The sequence below is a fragment of the Orbicella faveolata genome, unplaced genomic scaffold, assembly GCF_042242905.1.
Source record: "Orbicella faveolata isolate gen_17 unplaced genomic scaffold, um_ofav_v1 contig_12, whole genome shotgun sequence".
In the NCBI taxonomy this organism is placed as follows: Eukaryota; Metazoa; Cnidaria; class Anthozoa; order Scleractinia; family Merulinidae; genus Orbicella; species Orbicella faveolata.
Window position 1 is genome coordinate 23,847,835 of NW_028301539.1, and position 18,952 is coordinate 23,866,786.

The 18,952-nt window shown below is 36.5% G+C and overlaps 3 long non-coding RNA genes across 7 annotated transcripts; 2 read left to right on the forward strand and 1 right to left on the reverse strand.

Annotated features, from left to right (window-relative positions):
• The first annotated feature begins 1,244 nt into the window (after positions 1–1,244).
• LOC149117263 (uncharacterized) lies at positions 1,245–10,249 on the forward strand. 5 transcript variants are annotated; one of them, XR_016203579.1, is made up of 4 exons: positions 1,245–1,705; positions 7,840–7,884; positions 8,878–8,978; positions 10,080–10,249. It is a non-coding gene; the product is annotated as an uncharacterized LOC149117263 (long non-coding RNA). The 5 variants fall into 5 exon arrangements; XR_016203578.1 differs by having other exon boundaries at positions 8,882–8,978; XR_016203572.1 differs by lacking the exon at positions 7,840–7,884 and having other exon boundaries at positions 1,246–1,631; positions 1,672–1,705; positions 8,882–8,978.
• On the reverse strand, positions 2,839–4,783 carry LOC149117264 (uncharacterized). Its single transcript, XR_016203601.1, has 2 exons — positions 4,424–4,783; positions 2,839–3,982 (listed from the first exon to the last, which is right to left on the reverse strand). It is a non-coding gene; the product is annotated as an uncharacterized LOC149117264 (long non-coding RNA).
• Positions 4,901–6,193, forward strand: LOC149117265 (uncharacterized). The gene is made up of 2 exons (XR_016203600.1): positions 4,901–5,029; positions 5,788–6,193. It is a non-coding gene; the product is annotated as an uncharacterized LOC149117265 (long non-coding RNA).
• Positions 10,250–18,952: the final 8,703 nt, after the last annotated feature.

Sequence of the window (18,952 nt, forward strand, 5' to 3'; positions counted from 1 at the left end):
CACTCGTGTGCCGAACCAAACTTGATTAAGTTCGACTTTAGAGCGACTTTGGAGCGACGGCTGGTTCAGACGGCGTACTTGCGTCGAACTTCATTCGGGAAGCCGGTGGTAACAATTTTCGACGAGAAAATACGCTTTCTGAATTCAAGAACTCTGTCCAAATAGATAAGCTGTGACTAACATTTCGCTGTTATAGCTGTTATATAGTTTGTGATTTTTACCTGATGAATTGTGATATTAGCGTTGTTTAGTTGTTAGGTTCTCATTAGTTATTAGGTGGAATACCTGTAAACTAGCTCTCAAGCTAAGCGTATATCCACGTTAAATAAAGCATTCATTCATTCATTCATAGCAATATTTAGGGAAGCAAATTCAAACTCAAGGTTCAGTGTTTGTATTTAGACAGGTTTTATCCCGGTTAATTCGCCTTGTTAAAGGGAAATCGCATAACCTGGGCTATCATCACGAAGAAAAAGCAAAAAATGAATTTGGGCGAAAGAAACTCGCTTGTACAGTCCACCATACCCCGTGACCAGCCCGCGAAAACTCAGTTTCAGCTTAACCTACCCAGCAAATCTCGGCTGTAAAACCGCACTCTTTTGAGCCAGGATGCTCTCCCGGCACAAACCTTGGGGAAGAGCAATTGATTCCTGTCGGTTTCTGTCTGGGATTTAGTAAGGCCCAGTTCAGACGCCGAACTTTTCATGAGCCGAACTTAATTCGAATTTGGACCGACCCAAATTACCAAAAGTACACCTGTTGATTCAGACGTTGAACTTAATTCGCGGAACTTTATTTAGTTTAAACCAAATCACATCGAAATGACAGCGATTTTCAGGCAAAGTGAAAACTGCTTGTAAAATACGTTATGATAATTTATGCATTAGGTTCGGCTCATGAAAAGTTCGACGTCTGAATCAAAGCCGTTCCAAAGCCAAAATTCCCGGCTGAGCTAGGCGGTAAGAACGGCTGGGCCGTTCCAAATTCAAATAGCCGTTCTTAATTGATTCAAACGCCGAACTTTTCATGTACTTAATTCAATGTATTTGGTTCGGTTAATGAAAAGTTCTGCGTCCGAACTGGGCCTAAGGGACATTTCTCAAACTCATTCGGTATGGCTGCACAGCAATGCATGACGGGATAACGTCACTTTTTTTGGCGCAGTCCAGGGGTGGGGTAGAAGACTCCTGAAATTTGCGTATCTGGACCATCCGCCAAAACGTGACGTCACATCCGGTTTAAACTGCGCCGCGCAGCTCGTTTCACAAAGGGAAAAAATGGCGTTTCGATTGGGGAAGTTTTTCCTCTATTTGCAAACCATCAGGTTCGTGTCCTTTCATACTGAGGATAGAAAGATGTTGTAGGCACATTTCTTCGACTTTTTAAGCAGAACTTTCGGCAAAAGAAAACAGTTTAGTATTGTTTTGAAGGAAAATAACGGAGAGCCTTCTGTCATCGAATGGCGGATTTTACACATTTGCAAAACTGGGGTTGTTCCGACTTTTGGTTCTTATTGTTCGTGATTCGGTGATAACGCTAAGTGCAATAGCCTATAATGTTAACAACAACCTGGATGAAGTATTGCTGGCCATAGTTTGCACTGTGTATTATGGGAACATGTTTAACAGAAGCCGGTTTTTTCTAAAAGTGAACATAGTTGAAGCTCTGTATCCACGTGCGTGTGGTGGAAAATCGTCTACTCAAGGTTAGTATCCTATTTCCGTATCTCTTGTTGAATACTTTTTTCTCTGTAAGAAATAATCTATGTTGAGAGCTAGAGTTCATCGTAAATGCGTACTTTGGGGATATCAGATTTCCCGAAAAGATCAGCAAAGGGATGAAGCAGTCCAGATGAGTAGAACTTTCCTTCAGTCATCCAGTGGTTAATTGTACATTCCTCTGTATTGTCTCAACTGCAATGTCGGCCTGGGGATCAACTTCTTTGGGCAGTTCAAAAAGAGGGGGTTGGCCTGTTTAGGGTTAGCTCCCAATGGTATGGTATATCCTTACCTCTTAACTTAACCCCCACTTTTGACAGGTACCCACTTCTACTGTGACCCGGAGCAGGGGGGTTAAGGTTACTCCCTTATATGCACTATATAGGTATGTGTGGCCCCAAAGGGTAGGGTTTTTCAGCTGTTTTGGTCATAAATAGGGTCTCGATTTTGGCCACTTTGGTCTTAAATAGGGTATGAGGTTTGTACTCTACTGTAGTCTTGAATTGGGTAATGTTGTTTAGAAGAAACTGCTTTTTCATCATTATTGATAAGACCATAAACAAAAGGGCTTCAAAACTTATGTTTAGGGCAACTGTGTCAGTGGCAACGGTTGTAACTAGGTTGTAAAATTTTTGGTCCGGGCATACCTACGAAATAAATTCCCAGTAGTCTGGGAATTCCTAGGAATTCCTAGGAATTCTTAGGAATTCCAAGTTGTTCCAAGACATGCAAATTATGCTTTATCCAAGACCCTGGAATTTCTGGGAATATTTGGGAATAGTGGAAGTATGACTGGGAATTATTGGGAATTCTTAGGAATTCCAAGTTATTCCAAGCCATGCAAATTATGCTTAATCCAAGACCTTGGAATTTCTGGGAATATTTGGGAATAGTGAAAAGTATGACTGGGAATTATTGGGAATTCCTAGGAACTCCTATTATTTCCCAGACTGTTTTAAAAAATGTGTTTGGAATATTTAGGAATTTTTGGGAACAGCTAAAACACATGAAATATTGTGTTTGAAATTTCTACAAATTTCCCAAAATGTCAAAATTAAAGATGAACTCAGTGCATGAATCAGTTTCTGTGAATTAGTAAAAATCAACAGGATCATTTCACTGGAGTTCCATACCTTTTTATTTTTGTCAAGCTCCAAGGTAATTATTTCCAAACAAATGTTACTACATTAATTCCAGTCTAAGTCTGACAACTCAACATAAAACTATAGCACTCATAACATTGCTTGTTAGATTCAACCTGATTTGTTAGTGTATATGTGCCCGTATGGACCCTTAAATCAAACACCCAGAGTTTAACTGATAGAAAAATGGATGCTCTCAGATTTGATAGATAGATTAAGCAAAAAATTCCTGTCAGCATAAATGTATACATGTATATATTATTTACAATTTCAATAAAACCAAAAGTATATATATGCATGTATATATTTAATATAATTGTACATTCACACACATACCCATCACAGCCTGTTGTTGAACAATTTTTGACTTGATCCTTTATGACTTTAGGAAAAAGAGGAAGACATCTGTCACAGATGTCAGAAATGAAAAGCTCACAGTTTCCACACACTTGCTGTACATTTGTAAAACTGTACTGTGACATTCTCTGGACAAATAACCCGTAGTTTCATTAAAACAAGGATATCTTCAGCAGCCTCTCATTGTCATACAATGTCTTGAAATTAAGGCCAGAATAGCCATACAGGCATATTCTTTGGCAGAAAATGTTTTTTTCTTGTGAACAATTAGTTTCACTTTCATCAGGGGAGTCCAGTGAATGGCCGTCAGTGTCAGAGTTCTCAATTTCTTCAGAGGAGTCAGAACTAGAAACTTCAACATCATTATCTGAATCACTGTCTGTGGACAAATCTGAGTTGTTGTGTGTATTACATCAATTGGTATTTCTGTAGTCTTTTCAAGTACAGTGTATAGGCAACTCAATTTCATCAAATGCTTCTGTGAAGCTTCAATTCTTGCATAAAGGTTGACTCCATAGTCCATCAAAGTCATCCACAACATTTCTGCCAACAGCCATCTCACTCAGGCGAGCCGAAAACTCTGAGGTGTTCTGTTCATGGTGCTGGAAATGATTTCCAGGAAAAAGTTATGCAAGAGAGGGAGATGACATCAACTGGCCTGGGAAGACTGCTTTAAGCAATTTATGTGGTCAAATCTTGTAGATTTTGGTATGGGTATAGTGGGATCATCAATATGTTTCTTGTATTTCCTTGTCCTCGCAGTCACTTTAATTCATGACACAACAAAATCAAAAGAATAAAAAAGATTACGAGTCAGTGGGAAACAAATAAATAACTGACATAAATAAATGACAAATAAAAAAAACCTACATCTTGATGTATTGAAAAGACTATAGATCTCATATAATGTTAATCCTTATAAATAATTCAAAGGAAAAAAATGATAAGCATTGCAAAGTTCTACTTGCTGCATTGTGCTGACTGGGTGTTGAAACACGTGAGCTCTCAAAATAGATTTGGTGGACTTATAACAAGCTTAAGCTTATTTCGCAGAATTTATCTCGTTTTCTCAGGTCGATCTGAAACCTTTTAGGTGAATTTCGGCTTTTGGGGTTTTTAAAGAGCACACAATGCATTGCTTAGTTTGATTTATTGAGAATTATAGCTTATCATAACAGAAAATCCCTATAAAATTGGACTCCTTACCTTTGCAGTGAACTTGATTTAAGTGCCTCACGATCCTTTGTTATCTTGACAACCGTCAGGAACAGATCAACTAGTTAAAGTACGTTCCATTTTCCTCGATTTCTTCGTAAAAAGTTTGTGTAGTTTTTTTCCTTTTGAAGCAAAACCCATCTTTCAAAAGACCACCAAAACAGCGTGGAAAGGCAAGCAGACTTACGATCGAAAGCGACTGGTCTGGCAACCTCGTTGCCAGTCTCTCTCTCCTTCTTCTCCAGTTTCCATTCTCTCCTCAACTGATCAACTGAACCAATCACAACACGCGAATTTTCACGTGACTATCCTGGTGACTGAACGTGACAAAGATCACGTTAGTCATTCTCTTTTGGCGCCCATCTTTGAATTCAGCGTTAACGGTTGATCGCTCGTGCGTATTAGTAGATTTCACTTCCAAAATTATATCAAAATGGTTTTTGCTGCGGTCCTGTGACTAGAAGAAAACAGCGTGAGTGTCATTAACGAGAAACATGTTATTCTTGGCGAAGATTTGGAGCTAAAAGAAAGTCTTACTGTGGATGTTTCAACGGGGAAAAATTCAAAGGGCAGATTAGCTGTATACAGAATTATTTGGTGAGTAATCGAATATTATACAAAGTAACTTCTTTTATTTAGACAAAAGCTTTTGAACGAACTTTGTCATCACGAATCATACACGAGTGGGTCACTCAGTCATGGCATGAAATGAATTCTGGCTAAAGCAAGGTTGAAACAATTTAGGTTGCCCAGAGGGCATGCCTAAACAATTTGATTTGCGAATAACAAGTCGTTTCTCTCGCCACACTTGTTCAAACGAAACAAATATAGCAGTTCTCGCTGATCCCAGTCAAAGTTCTTGACAAAAACTCCAACGAGGCAGCCACAGTCTGCATGAGGTTGATATGTCTCCTGTGTGTTTCAGCCTGACTGTATGGCAATCCGTGTTGATCTTCAATTTTTGTGCATCCGTATATTCTTTTGCGTTTACTCTATTATTTAAATGTTCCTTTAATGTTGTAAGTGTCTTTTTTTAATATTTCTAATGTCTAAATTTGGCTAAAAACCGTGATATATATCCTCCAATTCGAGAGTTGTTGATACACTTATAGAAGAAGGAAAACCTTGATTTAGTCTACTGTAAGCTCAAGATTTATGTAACATATTTATCAATAGTATACAAGCACCTTCACAATAATATTATCAAGTCTTCTCTTTTAACATTTCAACCAGCTTACAGTCAGGCCTTAATTAGCTGCATGTATTAAACTGTGAGCACATAAATATTTGGATCTCAGTCTTACAGTACCTCATATATATCGCAGTGTAATGTATTTTTTTAAATTTTGTTTTAGGTGTCATACAACAAAGATGAAGATGAAGAGGCTAGCTGCAGAATCAACAGAAATAACTGAACAGCAGCTAAGTTTGCCCAAACTCAGCCTTTTTTAATTTTAAGGAATGTCTCAGTTTTGTTCTTATCATTGATCCCTTACAATCATGAAAATCCAGATATGTTCCACACAATAACAATAATTTAAGGTAAAATCTTGTGTATGGAAAATTGTTGGATTTGCAAACTAAAAAAGTAAGTAAATTATCTGAAAAAGTTCTCTTTTTATCAAACATGTAAAAGTTTGACCTTCATATCTGTTTTCAGTTTTACTTTTGATTCTTGATGTAATGAAAAAGAAACAGGATGATTATTCTTATGTTTAAATTCATGAGAGCCAATGTAATAAACCATTCATTTAAAACCTGTTTGATGTGATATCAGTGACTTTATTTGTTATTTTAATGCTGAGCATTTATCATCAAAATTTTGTCTGGCCTACAAATGATACAAAATTCCCAGTTTTTCTCAGATTTTCCCAAAAATTCCAACCTATTCTCAAAAAATCCTACAAATTCCAAGTTATTCTCAGAAATTCCTAGGAATTTTCAAGGTGAGTATATTTCAGTTGGAATTCCTAGGAATTCCTAGGAATTCCAAGTCAGCTCTATGTAAACTTGGAATTCCTAGGAATTCCGAGTCCAAATTACTGTGAAAATTCACACCTTAGATTCCTAGGAATTCCTAGGAATTTTTTCCCAGGAATTCTTGGGAAATTCCTAGGAATTCCTAGGAATTCTTAAAGTTATCTCACAAGGGTTAACAGAAAATCTCAGATTTTGGTGATCAATAGAGTAAGGGTTTTGGGTTTTTTTTCTGGGAGTACCCCCCCCCCCCCCCTCCCAGGTACTGTAAAGTGGTTCATAATTAAATGCTGGATAGAATTCAGATTTTATCTTGTAATTGGCTTTAACCTGTAAATTATTATCTATTAATAATAAAATAGAGAACATCTTCTGTCTTCCTTTTCAAGAATTGGACTATGAGGTCCAGACTTCTTCGAGGTGATAGTTTGAGGCTGTATCAACCATATTATCACCTGGTGGGAATCTTGACCTCGCAATTCAATAATATTGTTAAATAGAATTGTAAGATTTACCATTGTTTCTCTATCAAACTTCATACTTGGTTGCAATCATACAATCTGAAATTCTCATACTTGTAGGACTTCATAATTAGTTAATTCAACCATTTTGAGATTTTAAAGTTATGTTCTATATCAAATTAACTCAACAAGAGATGCTGTGGGAACACAGGCCTCTGGTGGTTGTTTACACAGCTTTTTTTTAGTTCTTCCAAAGATCTGTTTTCAGCACCTCATCTTCTGTTAATCTGGTGGGGGTACAATGTAGCTCTGTAGCAACAGGACTTTTGTTTATTATGTGATCAATGTTTAAATGTCATCTACCTTCCATCTCATAAAGAAAAAATGAAAAATGGCTGTCTCATATGCATGCATCAAATAATTCACAAAGGTCAGGTGGGATTGCTTCATTGTGGGTGGGCTGAAAATTCTAGCTTGGTTTGATCTTAAAGTGATTGTCTGCTTAAAATATTGAAGATCCGATACCAGGATTCATTATAAAAGAGGTAAAAAACGTTCTCTGGTAAAATTGTTTAAAATTGTGAGCTTCCAACAGGCAGTCTGCTGTCTTTGACGGACAAAAATGAAATGATAAAATGGACCTAAGAATTTTGAATATAACAAGGAAATGGCATATATTAAATAGAATACATGTGAAAGAATGTGAGAATGCTAAAAGTGTAAAATTAGCGTTTGTTTAAAAGAATGTTATATTGTCCCGGCAGAGGGCATGAATTGTTGTCAGCCTTGACAGTTTTTGCTGTGTGCCAGGATTCCAGCGTAAGAATAAGAAAGCCGTATAAGAAAGACGCTGGAATCCTGGCACACAGCGAAAACTGTGGAAGCCATTAGGACACGAAAATGGGACCTGGCTGTTGAGTACTGTTTGAAATTGTGGCAACAATGTTCAAATTGTGGGATTCTTTGTAGGTGAACTTCATAAGGAAAACCTGCACTTTAGAGGCTGAAACTTCTGTGAGTGGCTAACCTTAAAGTGCAAGGTTTTCATATAGCGTTGACAAAAAATATACATTTTTGGAGTGACCTCCTTTAAATACACACATTAAGACTTAACTCAGTAGCAAGGTACCTCTTGAATGACCAGTAACAGTACATTGTTTACATGTATCCAAAAAAACAATATATATATTGTCCAAACTCAGTCATGTTAGTAGTGTTAGTGTCTAATGAGTGCCCGCAAGGAGCTAGTTTTACAATCTTTCTTGCAACTCTCCTCAATGTTCTGGGAGTCTCCCACCTACCATTTAGATCATCCAGTCCCCCAGACAAGTTTTGAACTATTGTCCAGATACAAAGGACCATAGGCTCCTAGGGACAGTGCTTTAAAAGTGCTATTATGATGAAATGCGCAGATGTCCTCCATAATATGAGCTTAACAGTTTTGTTACCATGGCAACATACTGGGTTTCAACCTTCTCTGATATAGGCTTTTCTGGCCACCTTTGGCTTTCCATTTTGCTATTTCCCAATGGTGCCTCATCTGCATGATTCAGCAAGCATATTAATATTATAAGGTCGAAGTTGTGGCCTCAGGTTAGAGGGGACTAGAAAAGAGTGAGTTGCCATGGGAAAATACAGTCTGTGTATAATTTTAATAGCCATAGGTGTGTTTCCAGTAGAACTATAAGCCTACCAACTTGATGTAATATTGGGCTGAGTGTATGACATCATCAGTCAGCTCATTTGCATATTTTACACATGATGCAGATATTTGCAAAAGTTTAACAGCATTTTTAATCTTTTGTGAAATTCTGTGATACACCTACAAATTCTGGGGTAAAAGTTTAATGAGAGAAGCATGTTAAAGCATTGAGTTGAATTTATGCTGTTGGCAAAATTTTACTGTAAGACGTTGAAGAGAATTTTGGAGGGGAATTTGGTGTGGTTATTGAATTAACAGAGGTTGGTTTTGTTATTGATTTTGTCATTATCTTCTATATTTTTGAGGCAGAGTGGTTGTTGGCAAAAGCAAAACTGGCAATGTCTTCACTGACCTGTGTTTAGATGTTTTTAGGTTTTTGTCTCTGACAATGAAGTTCAATTTACCGGTAAGTAGTTACACTTTCTTTACAATAGAACATATGAATATTAATAACTTATAGTTATTTTAATATCCTCATACCAAAATTGTAGTAATTTTATGGCTCAATTTCTGTCTCTGCTCTCATTAGTTTACAGCAGTTTATTTTTTAAAACCAATTTAATGTCATCAAAGGGGAAGGGGAAATCTGAGAGCAATAATAAATTAGACCAACAAATATAAATATTTACACTGATTGCTCTCGTGGCCTAGTGGAGATGAAGTGGACCAAAAGGTCAGAGATCTGATGGTTTAATCTAGGTATGTCTCTACAAATAATAAAAAAAGATTGTATTGTAGTATGGGAGTATTATGGTGAGTTATGTTGAGGGGTTGATATGGGATCCTGGCTGAACTGTTGTAGGGTAGGAATAGGGACTGAGGGGCTGGGTGGTGTGCTTGTGATTCTTTTTAAGAACCACTGTGAAAGTGAAAACAACTGGTTTGAAAAATTTACAGCAGAGTTAAAAATTATACATTATATCTTGTTTTTCATAGGTCAGGTAAATGAGCAAATACCCACAAGAGAAATGCAAACAAGAGATGCACTTTATTTCTCTTCTTAATCAGTGTTCTTCTGAATTCCTCTTGTTAAACTAAATTATTCTTTTCTGTTGAGATAACATTTTTACACTGGACTTTTCCTCTGAAACTCGTATTAACAAAATAATCATTATTAAGAAAAATTATACTTTTTACGATAACTGTAGAAATTGTTGTGCGCTCGTTGGCTAATTTTCATCATCAATAAGCGGACCTGTAGGCACATAAATTTATAATTTAAGAGGGGTGTCAATGAGTGAGAGCATACAATTTGGCAATGAGTTTGTTATTTAAAAAAAACAAATCAATGTCAGTTTTTCCTGTGTTTGTGGATGAGTGTATACTATCGCCCCGTGGATCCACAGCAGAATTCATGATCAATAATGTTCAAGACAGATGCATGAAAAACTGATGTCAATTTGTTAAACTGAAAAGATCTGGTTCTTGGTCTTTTTGTGACTAATGGAGGTCTCTAAAAGTTCTCAGTTGTTGTTTAATTTTAATTTTAGTGTTTGTATTTTCTTAGGTGGTTACCTCCTGGCATATACACCCCACACTGGCATACAATCCCTTGATTTAGATGATGCTGAACCTGCTTTTCCCATCTTTAACATACATGTAAGAGTGCCAGTGGACCTGTCCAAGTGTGAATTTTTTTTAGTGATAATGCAAATCATAATAAAGATACAAAGCCTCTCTGGTGTGATTTCTTCCTTGACAGTGAAGTGCAACCTAACCAAAAGTTGCATTCTGTAAGAGGTTTACAAAAATTATACAATATAGGAGCTCCTCTGAAAGAAGAGTTTGTTGTTTTTTTTCTGTTCAACATTTATATTTTCCTAATAAGCAGTTTCTTCACAACACACTTCAAGATGATAAAGAGCCATAAGAATGACATTTTTATTGCGGAGATCATTTTCAAGATTAAAGAAAAGTTATCTTTATTTATATATTTTATTTTCTTTGGGAGAGGGACTTTTTGAGAATTTCCCTAAAAATATCACAAGGTACAAAGGAAGGGGAAATATAAAAGTAATGTTTTCATTATCAGATTGACTCTCTATGAAGCTGCAAAGTATGGTTATTTTATGCTGTTGTGGATAACGTTAGGCCCATTTTAATTCAAAATACAAATGGGAACTTACATTGATAATCACACAATCCCTTCAATTGGTACTGTTTTGTTTTTTACCGGTAATTGCTTTTTTCCAGAAAACAATTTGAACATCCTTGTTACACAAGGAGGGGCGGCGGGGGAGGTATTCTACATAGTTCTTAATGGGGAAGCTCCATCTCAAAGTCCAACCCCTTAATACTGTATCCGTTTTCTAAACCCGTAGAGAGAGGTTTTAAAATATCTCTTTGAACGGTACAATTTATCAGAATCCCCTCATTCTGGCTCAGGAGAGTAAATGAGAGATTATCAACAACATTTTAGAACCAGAAAAAGGGAAATCCGTAAAAGAGAGATTTCCATACCCTTTCATACACCTGAATTCAACTTGTCAGAAATCCCTTACCCTTTAATAGTTATATCTGAAGCCTGAAAACTTTTGAGCAGAGCTTCCCCATATATGTCATTACATGGAGTCCTCCCACATACACAATTCAGGAACTTTTGACAAGTTGTGATGAAGCTGGCTGTAAGACTGGTCTTATCAGGCAGCTTCAGTTTTTGAGTACAAACTTGTTACTCTCAGTCAACTTCTGGTATCGAACCTTGTCTTTTCTGGTCTGGTCCAAGTTCACAGACACTACTAGCTAGCAATCACTTTCATAACACTAACACTAGCAATGTCACTCGCAGTCTGGGTGTTCAGTTTAACCGCACCATGTTTCATGGTCACTCATCATTGTCAGACATGAGTTCATAATAGCTTGTAACATTCACCAGCCTGGCAGTGTCATTGTTCCTACTACCTGTTCACAGACTTCCTTTTATGGCTGGATGTTGGGGCATGATAGTTCATTACTGTTTGCAAACAGTTTGTTAAGATCGCACATTGAAAGTGTGATGAATTAAAATAATTGAACTCTATGAGAGAGAATTGTCAGAATTGCTAGTGTTCTGTCATTCCCTGGGACTGAAATGTCTTGATGTAAGCTTATATAGAGAAAGCACATTCAAAATAAGCTGCAAGTATGATAGTTAGGTGTTAAAAGATAAGGAACTTGGTCAGCAAACAAGGCAAATGAAAGGAATTGAAGAAATGAAAGGTGCATGCATGCTTGACCTCATAGGATCCGAAGGGGGAGAGTATTGGAACTTTATAGTGTCGCTGACACTCAACACTGTTGAAACGGAAAAATAAATTAGATAAGTGAAAAAAACACGAGATGCCCAAATTACTAAATCGCCCATAAGAATATCTTGTTTATTTTTAAGGGGTTCACGGCCTGCCTATGTTTAAGGAAGCGTTTATCAATTAAGGAATTGCCAAGGGAAAAGTTAAGATTACTTGTTCAAGGTTCTTAACCAATCGTAACAGAATTTATAACACCAGTTTGAGTCACAAGCAAGAACATGAATTTGCGTTAGTGTCGGTCAGCAAGAAAGTTCCGCCGCGTTATGTGTGTGGGTCTATTATTACAGTGTGATACGATTAACACCTCTACGTTACTCTCAAGTGTTTGTCAAGGGAAAATTTGAAAAATGGGCTTCTGTTAAATAGCCTCTCCCACGTCTAGAAAACTGACACAGCGCTTTTCTCTTAGTGTAATGCCTACCTAAGAGAATAGGATATTTGAATTGAGTGCAACTTACCTACAAATCATTATTTCCACGCAAACGATGGCTCCGGTGGAATTCAGCGAAGAAGAAACGACGACATTTCGTAAAAACACACGCCTTCAAAACAGCGTGTTTTTGAATAAATAATCGTTCTTTTCCTCAATCAAACGATATGACGAGGAAGACGACAAAATTTTGTTTGTCATGGCCAAATAAAACGTTAGAAATATCCCGCCGATTACGAAATATAACCATTTTACTTACTGAGACAACGATTATGTCGCATTCAAATTTGATTTTGCCGCTCAGCCCGCTTTTTTACCGGATGTGACGTCACTTTTTAATGGATGATCCAAACACAAAAAAAGTGCCAGGCGTCGACAGGTCTCAAAAACCGCTGATTGGCTGGGGACTTTTTTTAAGGACGCGTGCGCAGAACGTTGACCGCTGACTTACTGCGGGGATTGGAAGCGCGATCGAGTGGCCATTGAACGGTAGTTTGTGTGAACTGCGCTCGATTGTGCTCTTTTCACCACAAGTTGGTGCTTTTTGCTTGGCCAGTTTGTCAGTATACTTGCAGTTTTATTAATGGTTATTTATGAAGAAAGACTGGGTTGTCGAGGATGAGCATAAAATCAATGGATTGCAGTTGATGTTTGCCGACAACGACGATGTTAGCCTGCGCTTGGAGGAGCACAGCAAATTCGGCGCGAAATTCTGCTACATCCTTGCACTGGTTTCTGTTTGGGATTTGTGTATAATGGAAGGATCTCTGATGGATTCGTTTCCTTTTAAATTCTACCCTGGTCCCAGAGGTTTTTCTTGATTTTTGTTTTCGCGAAGCGGCGAACACGAGTCGCGAAGTGGCGAGAAAGAAAAACCTCGTTTTTCTTTCTCGCCGCTTCGCGACTCGTGTTTTCACCACTTCGCGGCTCTCTCGTAGCTCTCTCGTGCGGAGAAAAATCAAGAAAAATCTCTGGGACCAGGGTATGTAAATTCAGAAGCGCAAATTTTGCGTGCTTTGATGTCATCAACCTTTTTCCTGTAATCGATCATCGAACTTGTCATCCTCTCGATTCTCTGATTCTCTATTTGAGCTTTCTTCTGGTTCGTGGTCGTCTTCATCTCCACTGTTTTTGTTTTCTTCATGCTGAGCTGTCATTGGCGTACACCTCAGCTCATACGGTAAAAGTCAAGAATAAGAAATTGGTAAGCAGAATTCTGTATACATACAGTTAAGAAGGTCATTAATAACTTACATTGTACAACTTTCAAAAATAATAGTTCATTTTATCATGTCCACTTCACAATACATGTTTGTGATGTTTCCACCTTTCAATAAAATTCCATACCAGTGGCCATAGCACCTGACCATGCAATGTCTTCATTACTTAGGAATTCGAAAACGGAAAAAACCAGGAGATTATTAACCATAATTATTTCGACAATTTTTTTTGAAGTTTTTCTTGAGTTAATTTCAACAATTTACCACAGGTTGAATGATTCTGTTACAGTTTTGAGGCAATTTATTGCTTCTAAAGCCTCCTCTTTTGAAAATTTGATTTTCCTACACAGTTACAAAATTAGCTACCTTCTAAAATTAGAGTGAAGGATTTCAATCTTTTTCCCTGTGAAAACTTCAAGGTGGTCTGAAATTTATGTGCCATACCTTAGCAGCACAAACCATTTCATGTCTTGTGTCTTGCTAAATTCTTAAAGCACACTGCATTTTATACAAACGTAGATTACTTTCATTCCTTAAAACTTTTCTTCAGCATTTGACCAGTTGAACCCTTTGAATTGCAGAGGGAGATGTTGAAGGAAGTTTTGGCAGTGATAATTTCCTCTTTCAACAGATACAACACCAAGGAGATTTTTTTTTTTTTTTTGTAATTTTTATTTTTTTTCAACATTTTGGGTTATAATACATACAATACAACACAAGACATAACACTAGTTACAATACTTACAATACGTCATAACTACAATAGATTACATACAACAAATTATAATTACTAATCGTAGCCTAATTATACCTAAAGAATATACAATGCGTTGTTTACAATAGTGCAGCTACCCAAATACAGAAAAAAAAAAAAAAAAAGAAAGTAAGTTAGTGACATGCTGAGAAGGAGAAATTACAAATTAAGCTCAACTATTATTAAGAGATGGCATTAGTTTTTCCCACTTTTTGTAATGTTTATAAAGTTGGTTATTTTTGGTAGCTATTTTTTTTTCAATGTAATAAACGGTTTTTGTCTTTGCTAAAAATATTGTTAATGTTGGTTTAATTTTATTTAATTTACATTTATAAATAAAAAACTTTCCTAGCAGTATCAAGTGATTCAGGATAATAAAGTCTTCGTTGTTGTTGAACACTCCAAACAATATATTTTCAAATGTCAAAGTGTCCAAAGATACATTCTGGTTTGAAAGCCAAGAAGAAAAAGCCCGCCAGAAGTCTTTTGTTGTATCACAATAAAAGAGCAAATGTTCGAGGGACTCGACCTCTTTCAAACAAAAGGTGCACATTGGTGATTCAATCATTTTAAAACGGAATAACCTCTCATTTGTGAAAATTATATCGTTTAATAATTTATATTGGAACTCTCTAATTTTTGTTTCAAGTGTGACAGTGAATGGTAAAGAATAAATTTTTTTCCAGTCTTCTGTAACCTCTGGATATTTGTCCTTCAACTTCCTTTTGGCGGTTGGAGGAGTTTGTTTCTTTGTTTTAAATCCTTTATACAAAAGTTTTGAAGAGGCTTTTAACAGATCCGATTTGGTTTCGTCGATATAAATATACACTGTATCCAAATGCTGTTGAGGATATAGTTGCTGATGTTGAATATGTGATTCTTTGATAATTAATCTCCATTCTTTTGGTATGGCATCTACAATTCCTATTAATTTGAAGTACTGGATTGGAGATAGATTCGCTTCCAACACTTTAGGGCTTTCAAGAAATTTACCCGTATCGGATAACAAGTCACCAATTTTAACAATTCCTTTAGTAAACAAATGTTTTTCAAAAAGAGATTTTCCGTGTATCACAATATTCCTATTATTCCAAATAATTTGGTCTACAACATCCTCATAGGTGGCTACCTTGGATTTCTTTAAATTACGAAATGCCTCTAGACACTCTTTGTAGAATATTGGAAGATGAACCGGTAGTTTACTAGTTTCAAAATCACAGAACAGGATGAGTTTTCCACCTATATTTCCAAAAAAGAAATCATCTAAAATAATTTTCCAAGTGCTGTTGCTCTCTCCTAGATACTTTTTTAAGATCATCACTCTTTGAGCCGATATCATGGATTCAATATCAAGCATTTTTAGTCCTCCATTTTCAATATCATTGATAAGCGCGGTCCGTTTAATTTTATCGTTACCTTTCCAAATGAAACCGAAAATCAGTCTGTTTATCTCCTTGACAAGATCGTTTGATATTGAGATTGCAGTCGCTTTACTCAAAAATTTTGGAATAATGAAGGTCTTAACTATTTGAATCTTACCAATCAGGGTAAGACCCCTCCACTTCCACATACTCAGCGTTTTTTTAATAGATTTGAATATTGAGTCGAAGTTTGCTTTGTCTCGTGATGGTTTGTGATAGTCAAAAACGGTACCTAATATCTTGATTGATTTTCGCACTTTGTGAGTAAAGTCATTTTGTACTAGTTTATGTGGGCCGATACCAAAAACTTCTGTTTTATCGTCGTTAATTCGGAGACCAGAATGCAATGAAAAAACCTTTAAAGTTGTACAAAGTCGCGAATATGCATTTATGTCTTTTAGAAAACAAGTCATGTCATCTGCAAAAAGCGTGAGTTTGATCTCCACGTTTTTGACCATTATTCCTTGTATGGTTTTATCCTGCCTGATTTGACATGCGAGAACTTCCAAAGCTAAGATGAATAATAAAGGTGATAGAGGGTCACCTTGTCGTACACCACGATGGATACAGAAAAGATCTGTAGTAAAGCCGTTATTTAAGATACAGCTGGATATGTTTGTATAAAATGTTTTTACCCATTGTAAAAAATACGGTCCAAAATTGAATTTTTCCAATACTTTAAATAGATATGTATGGTCCAGAGAATCAAATGCCTTTTCAAAGTCAATTGCCATTAGAATACCTGTTGTATTTGTGAGTTTTGCCAATTCAAGTAAATCATCGATTGTTCTAACTGCATCAAATGTAGACCTTCCTTTGATAAAACCATTTTGATTATGGTGAATAAGTTCTGGCAGGATTGGCTCCAGCCTTCTAGCAAACGCTTTGGATGCAATTTTAACATCTACGTTGATCAGTGAGATAGGTCGCCAGTTCTTTATAAATCGTCTATCTTTATCTTTTTTCTCCAATAGGGTAATCATTGCCTGCTTTTGCGAAGTTGATAGTTGACCGTGTTGGTGAGAGAAGTTTAGAGACTTTTCGAGATACTTTGCAACCACGTGCCAGAACGCCAAGTAAAATTCCACAGTTAAACCGTCACTTCCAGGTGTTTTGTTTTTCGGAAATGTCTTCAATGCTTCGTACAGTTCGGATCTAGTAAGTTGTTTATCTAAAGTCATTTTCTCTTCATCAGACAATTTTTTAGTATCCACTTCATTAAGGAAACGATCAATTGAATTCTCACCTAAATTATACGAGTCTCTATCATAGAGTTTTTCATAGAAATCATGAATCTCTTTCATTATTTCTTTTGGGTCTGTTATATATGAATCATTATCCACGGATAATTTCCGTATACATGTCTTTTTCTTTTTAGCACTTTCTAAATTTAAAAAATACTTGCTATTCTTTTCGCCCTCTTCATACCAACTCACCCGAGATCTTATGATTGCTCCTTGTGTTATATAATCATAATGGCGTTCGTATTCTGATTTGAGAACTTCTAAATCGCAGAGATTTTCAGCACTTGGGTGTTCGTCACATTTTCGCTGACACTCTTTTAGTCTAATTTCCAAATTTACCAGCTCTGACCTTCTCTCTTTTGCTTTCTTCTTACTATAACCAATCGTTTCATAGCGTATTTTATATTTTAAATAATCCCAGGTAACCCGCGGGTCTTCGATTTCTCTACTTTCGTCTACCCATTCACCGATTTTGTTTCTAATTAGGTCTACATATTCTTTATCTTCTGACAAACTTGCATTGAATTTCCAAAAAGACGGTCCATAGGTTGAGTTCTCTATACCATTAATGTACAACGTAATGGCGGAATGGTCAGATCTAATAGCAGGGATAATATCGACCTTATCAACCTCTTCCTGTATATTATTTGATATCAACCAATAATCTAACCGCCGTTGAATCATTGGAGTTTTCTGTCTCCAGGAGAAACGTTTTAATTTTGGGTTTCTGATTCTCCAGATGTCTATTAGGTCAAGAGAAAAACATAGATTTTCTATCTTTTTGGACGATTCTTTCAATTTTGGAGATCCTCCCGATCCATCCAAATCTGGGTCGCGGATAACATTAAAGTCACCACCTATTATTATTTTGCAATCAGTGTCAATTTCCAATTTGTCGAATTCGTTCTGTATTTCGTCGTAAAAGATGCATTGTTCGTTGGTCTTATTTGGCGCATAGATATTCAAAAATAAAAAAGATTGACCTTGAACAAGACCTTTTAGAATGATATACCGACCTAGATTATCTTGTTTACATACCTCAAATTTACAGTCAAGCCCTTCTTTGACTAGTGTTAAGACACCTCTGCTGTGTTCAGAACCATGACAAAAAAACATGTCTCCTCTCCACTGGGATTTCCAGGTGTTTTCCACCTCGGATGTGCTGTAGGTCTCTTGTAGAAAAATTATATCAGCTTTATCCTTCATACACCAATGAAAAAGTGCTTTTCGTTTATCAAAAGATCTTATCCCCCGAACATTTAAGGATAGGATACCAAAATTTAAATTAAGTTTTGTAACTTTTTAAGGACATATTTAAGTGAAAAGGCGAGCAGTTGCAGAGAATGAGATAGTAATCTTTAGTAGATGAGCTAATGAAAAAATTTGCATGTCTCTTGAACAAGAAAAAGGTAAAACTAATTAATATTGAAAAGGAAAAAGAAACAAAAGAAAAACATTTATAACACCTACAACTACAATTGAACATGTATGTAAAACAGTAGCCAGCGATAAAAGCTGTTAATTGCGCTACTAATGGAATAGGTCTTGCACGCATTGCGCTAACTAGATGACACGCATGCAGCTCCATTTTTAAGAACAAGTGTGAATGAGGCTTACATGTTATGAATACCTAGATAGAGAGTTTATGTTCCAAAGAAATTAGAAGATTCGTATACCCTCAATAAAAAGTTTGTCCGGCTCTGATCTTTTGAAGAACGCCGATTTTCCATCTTCTTTTGCTTTTTTGAACTTAGGCATTAATTCCTTTCTGCGGTCCACAATTTCTTTCGGAAGGTCTGGCGATATTCCGAAACCAGTTCCTTTCAGCTTTCTTGCACTTGACATGACTCGCTCTCTGTCGGAGTATCGCAAAAAACGTGCAATTATTGGTCTTGGTTTTTCTTGCGATGGGTCGCGCTTGCCAATGCGGTGCACTCGTTGATACTCAAAAGAATCCGCCTCGCTGATGTTAAGTTCCTTCTGTATAAAGCCAATTAACACCTCTTTGACATTTTCTTCTGAGA